Source organism: Chrysochloris asiatica, unplaced genomic scaffold (assembly GCF_000296735.1).
Source record: "Chrysochloris asiatica unplaced genomic scaffold, ChrAsi1.0 scaffold00097, whole genome shotgun sequence".
Taxonomy (NCBI): Eukaryota; Metazoa; Chordata; class Mammalia; order Afrosoricida; family Chrysochloridae; genus Chrysochloris; species Chrysochloris asiatica.
In genome coordinates this window covers 10,809,600-10,816,803 of record NW_006408615.1, presented here as the reverse complement: position 1 = coordinate 10,816,803, position 7,204 = coordinate 10,809,600, and positions in this window count along the sequence as shown.

The following is a 7,204-nucleotide window of genomic DNA, read 5'->3' as shown; positions in this document are numbered from 1 at the left end:
GTCACGAGGATGGAACAGCCTATTCATAGGCTGGGGAAGAAGGGGGGACAAGGCGCCCCCTTGAGCTCCCCTTCCCCTCCTTCTCCAGGCACAGCCGGTTATGTAAGCCTTCATCCCTCCTGCGCCTCCTCGTGGGAAGGAGGAGAGAGGCAGGGGCGCTCCTCCTCTTTACCCTTAGGACCCTGGGGAGCCTGAAGCCCCTTCCAGCAGGGACGGCGCAGGAGTAGAGTTGCAGCCTTCCGTTAGGAGTCTTGGGCCCCAGGAGAGTCCGGATGAAGGTGGAAATCCTAACTTTGCTTGGGGCCGCGGCTCCGTCCTCTGAATCATGAACTGGTTTCCTTCCTTGATGTGAACTTTGGGGGCTCTGGAGGCCTGCTTTGGGCAAGATGCCCAGTATCTCCTTCCACCCTGTGTTTGGGCCACAAAGAACCTGGAATTCAATTCTAAAATTGGACAGGGGAGCCTGGAGAGACCTATCCTCTGTCGGTCCTCTGCGTGACCTTGGGCTAACTGCATTTCTGAGCTTCAAGTTCCCACCTGTAAAATGGAGTAGCAGCGCACTGATCCTTCCTCCTAGTGTTTAGGGAGGAATTTAGCAAAGTAACTGAACTCCCCTGGTCTGGTCTTTGCTCTAGCCATGGACCCGGTATAGTGCAGGACCTAGGCCAGGGTCTGGGCTGGTGGGTGCCTCCCGTTGGGATCCTCAGCTCCCTGTGGCCCTTGGTCTTTGCCCGGAGCATGTGGTACAGGTCTGCCCTGTGGCCAGAGCTGGCTTGTGTGGTGAGTGCAGCCAGAGTACCTAACCTGGTCCTCTCCCCACAAGGTTCCTGGGAGGACCTGGGGTTCCGCTCGCTAAGATAACTCACCCTTACCTACTTTTGTTTTGTTGTTGTTGTTAGGTGCCATTGAGTCAGTACTGACTCTTAGCGGCCCTATGCACAACAGAATGAAACACTGCTGGATCCTGGGCTAACCTCATAATTGTTGCCATGCTTGAGCCCATTGATGCTGCCAGTTTGCAAATCCATCTTGCTGGGGGTCTTCCTCTTTTTCTCTTGACTTTCCACCTTCATTCTGAGTTGTGCCCCATCAGCAAATGAAGATCCCCAGGGCTTTACTCCAGTCCCATCATCATGGTCAACTCTTCCTGGAGGAGGCAGCTCTTCCCCAGTCACATTTTGAGTGCCTTCCAACCTGAGGGGCTCATTTTCTGGCACTATATCTGGCAGTGTTTCTCTGCTATTCATAAGGTTTTTAGTGACTAAAAATTCGGAAGTAATTCATCTTTCCTTCTTCCTAGTCTGTCTTTGTCTAGAAGCGCATCTGAAACCTGTCCACCGTGGGTGACCCTGCCGGTATTTAAAATACCTGTGGCGTAGCTTCCAGAATCACAGCAACTCACAAGCCACCACTGTACAACAAACTGATGATAAAGGCAACCTTTCAAGGAGCTCTGGTAGCATAATGGATACGAATGGGGCTGTTAACCTCCGAGTCAGCGGTTCAAAACAACTAGCTGTTTAACGGGAGAAAGATGAGGCTTTCTGCTCATGTAAAGGTTTACAGCCTCAGTTGATGAAAGGAGATACGGATAGGTCTCTTGTGATACAATAGTGAATAATTGTTATCAGGACTGATTATGAGGGTTGGAAATGTAAAGGTAGACATTTTGTAGCAAAGAGGGGAGTGATTAACCTTGCAGTCTAGGAACTGAGGTCCCTGGGACCGTCAAGGGAGAAGAGCGGAGAGTGGGACCCTACCCAGAGAAGCAGTGATGCCTGAGATGGAGGCAGAGATGATGATGTGGAGAGATGGAGCAGCTGGGGACTTTAGACCCAGAGAGGGAGAGGGGGCTGTGTACTGACGACCAGGGAGCAGGCTTGTAGGGTACACCCTTTGGTTGGTTGATGATGCATGGAGGGGATTGTAACCATAGCAATGAAACATTAAATGATAGGATGAATGTAAAACTAATGTTCTCCCATGTAAACTATCACATAACTCACAATAAAACATTAAAAAAAAAAAAAGATTTACAGCCTCGGAAACCCTATTCAGGACTACGAAACCGACTCCATAGCACGTCGCCACCACCACCAAAGGCAATCTATGGAGTCCTGCTTAGGATAAGCACTGGACGGCAAGGTTGATTTGAACTACAAGGTTGGCAGTTCAAACGCACTAGTCAATACTTGGAAACCCTATACAGGGTCTCTATGAGACAGAACTGACTTAATGGCACTAAATAACAACAAAGGTAGCTTTTAGGATGAGGGAGGTGTCTATCCTGGTCTCCTCTGTGAAGCTCAGATACAGTAAGAGCCTCAGTCTCTCCAGCTGCAAAGTGGGGATGGATCATTATCCCTCATTTCCTCACCTACCCTTTTTCCTGTCTCATAATGTGCAGTTGGCTTGACACCTCTGTTCTTCTAACTGGGCCTGGACTCTAAGCCTGAGGCGTTGTGCCCATTTTACCTTCAGTGATGCTTAAAACCAACTAGGGACTCATTAGGCTAGAGTAGACTTGCTCCATAGAATATCCAAGTCTGTAAGTCTTTATAGAAGCATACTGCCTTATTTTCCTCTGTCGAAGTGGCTAGTTAGATTCAAACTATCCCCCTTTTGGTTAGCAGCTCGGTACTTAAACCAGTAAGCCACCAGGGCTACTTTCAAGCTGTGACACAAGGTAAAAATTTTTACCCTTTTTACACTGAAAAAAAACCCAAGAGGTGAAGTAACTTCTCCAGGTAGGCTAACCAACCAGGCTGTTTGATTCGAGACTAAAGGGTTTCTCAGGAAATGGAACTGTTTTTGCTAAATGCCTAAGAGTTAGTTCCAACTCATAGCAACTCTGTATAGAGTTCCCAAGGGACGGCTGATGAGTTTGAACCATCAACCTTGTAATTCAAACCATCTTTGTGATTCAGTGCTTATCCTCTATTGCTATACCAGGAAAAGGGACTGCCTTTGCTAAAGTGGGGAGTCACCCTACTTCCTGCAAGCCACATACCTCACAAATGATAGTGTCTGTGTTCAAAGTGGACCGAAAGTAAACTGGCATATGTTTCTCCCATGAGCAGCTTGTTGTTGTTGTTGTTGTTAAGTGCCGTCGAGTCGGTTCCGACCCATAGCGACCCTGTACAGGGTTTCCAAGGGTGTAAATCCTTACGGGAGTAGAAAGCCTCATCTTTCTCCCGCGGAGCGGCTGGTAGTTTCGAACCGCTGACCTTAAGGTTCGCAGCCCGATTCGTAACCACTACGCTACTAGCAGGTTCCAATAACTGGCCTTTCAGTTAGTGGCTGAGTATCTAGCCACTGCACTACCAGGGCAGCCTGGAAAACTCTCTGGGGGAAGTTCTGCTCTGTCACATGGGGTCCTTTTGAGTCTAAATCAACTTGACGGCATTTAACAATAAAAAGTAAATGATTCTATGGAGATTTGCTCTGTATCCAAGCCCTAGGAAGTTGGTGCCATTTTTGAGGTAAAGATCTGAGTTTCAGAAACATTAAGTAACCTTCCCTAAGTGACACAGCCAGTAAGGGTCAGGGTCAACTCTTGGGGTGTTCTGCATGCTTCTAGAACTTAGCTCAGCTGATGGCAGTTGCTGGTTATATGGGAAACTGAGGCCCATCCAACTGAGGGATTACTGAGACTCTACAGATGCTGAGAACCCACTCTCAGCTGAGACAAGCAGGCCCCTTTCTTCCCCACATGGTAGGACAGGTTGTAATGACAAGCCCTTTGACCAGGCTAGGCTGTTCCCCGCCCTTCCCTCCTCCCCCAACATCCAGTTGGCCGGCTGCCCGAGCCCTTTGCCAGTTGCTGTTCCCTGTCAACCAGCCAAGCCTGGAGAAGTCCAGGACATTGTGTCCAGAGAGAGGGCCAGGCAGGCCCCCTCCACCCTGCCCGATGACCTCCCACTCCGCCCCTCTAGGCTTCAGGCCAGCCTGGCTTCTCCCTAGACCTGGCACAGGCTGGAGACCTGGATACTGTCTCTGCTCCTCCCAGCTCACTGTGAACCTACCTAAGAGGGATGTCCCCAAAACCCTCAAGACACTGGGACCACAGGGTACCTTTCAGGAGGAGCTAGTTAGGTACGTAGGATGTCTGTTTCCTTGCCCTTGGCATTTTTGCTCTCCATGTCTGAAATGCCAGCTGAGCCAAGGTGAGAGGCCTCCCCTGGGCAGAGAACTGACTTATGAGGGCCTGTGCCCAGGTGGGCTGGGCATAGCCTGGTCTCCCTGCTTCATGGATCAGAAAACTGAGGCTCAGAGAGAGGAAGAGCCTGGTGCAAAGCTACACAGCTGTGAGCTTCAACCCTACCATGCTGTGAAGGAAGGGGTTGGGGGGCAGGGACAGCAGGGAGGGGCAGGCTCAGAGGGGAGAGGGTTCATGGAATAAGAGGGTCCCTTTGGGCATCTTCATAGGTTTTCTGTTTACTATTTCTTACTCAGAGTAGCCTTCCCTAACATCTGTGTCTGGAGGAGAACTCCCCGCCCCTCCCCAGTATTCTAGATCACCTCCCCCTGCCCTGAGGATGTATCTGCCTAGATGTCTTATTTATTTACCATGTTTATTGCCCAATAGAAAACGAGGATGTTAGCAGCCAAGGGATACAGCCACTGTGTTACTAGGGGTCCTCCCAACACACATAATAAAACAAAACAAAAAACCCGGTGGAAGGCCTTTCTCTGGGTCCCTGCTGCCTCTCCAGTGCAAAGAACAGGGTCTTGTAGTTGTTGTTAAGTGCTGTCACGTCAGTTTGGATACACAATAACCCTGTATGGGGTTTTCAAGGAGCAGCTGGTGGGTTTGAACTGCCAATCTTGTGATTCAAAGTACAGTGCTTATCCTACAGCACCACACCTGAAGTCCTAAAAACAGGGCTTGGCACATAATAACCAGTTGCTCAGACATATTTTCAGGAGGGACTAGTTGCTGGAGAAGGACATCATGTTAGGTAAGATGGAGGGTCAGAGAAAAAGAGGAAGACACCCAGTGAGATGGATTGGCCAAGTGGCAGCATCAATGGGCTCAAGCGTGGCAACAATTGTGAGGTTGGCCCAGGACCGGGCAGTGTTTCGTTTTGTTGTGCATAAGGTTGCTATGAGTTGGTACCAACTTGATGTCAACTAACAACAACAACAACAACCACCAGTTAACAACAACAACCAGTTGCTTTGGGGTTGACCCCAACTCATGACCACCCCATGTGCTTTGAGTAGAACTGTGCTCCAACAGGGTTTTCAATGGTTGATTTTTCTAACTTAGATATCTAGGCCTTTCTTCCAAGGGATCACAGGGTTGGACTTGAACCACCAACTTTTCCATAGTAATCAAGCCGCATTAACCATTCGCACCACCCATGACTGCAGCACATAATACAAAAACCAAAAACCCACCCCTAAACCAAAAAACCCAAACTACTTAAATTGGTTCTGACTCATGACAACTCTAAGTGAGTGTGAAAAGTAGAACAGCTCCGTAGAGTTTTCAATACTCTGACCTTTTGGAAGCAATTCAGCAGGCCTTTCTTCTGAGACCCCTATGGGAGGTTTGAACCAACAACCTTTCCGTTAGTAGTCAAGTGCTTAACCAGTTATACCACCTAGACATGCCCTAACAGACAGTATTTTTTCTGTGTGTTGCTGAGTTGATTCTGGTGCACACTGACTGTACAGAACAGAGGAGAACTGCCTCATAGGGTTTTCAAGGCTATGCAGAAGCAGACAGACTGCTGCGTCTTTTCTCCTGTGGAGCTTCTGATGAATTCAAATCAGCACCCTTTCAGTTATGCAGTGCTGGGAATTGCTTGATCTGGCTTTCTTAGCCATTCCTGATTGTTGATTGTGTTCTGTTACTTTCCTCATAATCGTGAGTACTGTCTATGTGTTCTGTGTGGTCATTACAATAAGCTATTGAACCCAGCAGAGAAGCAGAGAATGATATGGGACGGGCCATCTGGTGGTCAGGATTGATAAGAAGGCTGGAGAGAGGAGGTGTGTTTGACCTCTGCCTCATAGGGCTCAGTCTTGTGTTGATGATCTTGATTTTCCCGCTTCGAGCAGTAAATAAGAGGTCAGACGATGCTGCCAATTTACAGTTGGCACTTTTTTTTTTCTTTTTTGCAGGTTAGCAGCTGAACACTTAACCATTGTTTCATCAGGGCACGTAACAAACACACATAAACGTGTTACCAATGAGTCGATTCCAACTCATAGTGACCCTATATATATATATGTTGTTGTTGTTATGTGCCGTAGAGTCGGTTCCGACTCATAGCAACCCTGTACAGAGTTTCCAAGGGCCATAAATCTTTACGGGAGTAGAAAGCCTCATCTTTCTCCCATGGAATGGCTGGTAGTTTCGAACTGCTGACCTTGCAGTTCGCAGCCCGATTCATAACCACTATGCTACCAGACAGAGCTCCTTCTTTATAAGGTTATTGAGATTATAAAGCATTATAGGAGCAGACAGCTTTATTTTTCTTCCAAAGAGCAACTGGTGGATTTGAACTGACATCTTTGCTGTTAGCAGTCCAATGCTAATCCTATACATGCACCATCAGAGTCAATAAATATTTGTTGATTGAGCAATTGAATGCTTTATTGGTTGTGTCTTTCAGCCTTTCGTATAATTCTGGCTTGCTGCTTTTTTTGTGTTTTGTTTTAAACAGCTTATTAACGTATAATTGACATACAATAAGTTTTACATATCAATGCTGACGGAAGCTGCGCTCAAGAAGTCAAACAATGGATTTGCATTGGACAAAACTGCTGTCAAAGATCTCATTAAAGTCTTAAAGAGCAAAGATGTCAGATTGAGGACTAAGGTGTGTCTGATCCAAGCCATGACTCTCCTTTCCTTTCTTCTCTGTTCCCCACCAAAAGCTCAAACCCAGTGCCATTGAGTTGATTCTAGCTCATACCTGCATCAATTCCAACTCATGCCACTAATTTGCTCTTTGTAGCTACCAACTAGTTTATATTTTCTGGAGTTTTCTATAAATGAAATCAAACAATATAGATCTCATCCTTTTTTTCTGGCTTTCTCAGCAGTGTTATTCTGAGATTGCTCCATGTTGTTGTGTATCAACAATTCTTCTTTTTTTTTTTTTTTTAACTCTGTGAATGTACCAGAGTTTGTTCAACCATTCACCCACTAAAAGACATCTGGGTTGTATTCAGTTTGTTGTTGTTGTTA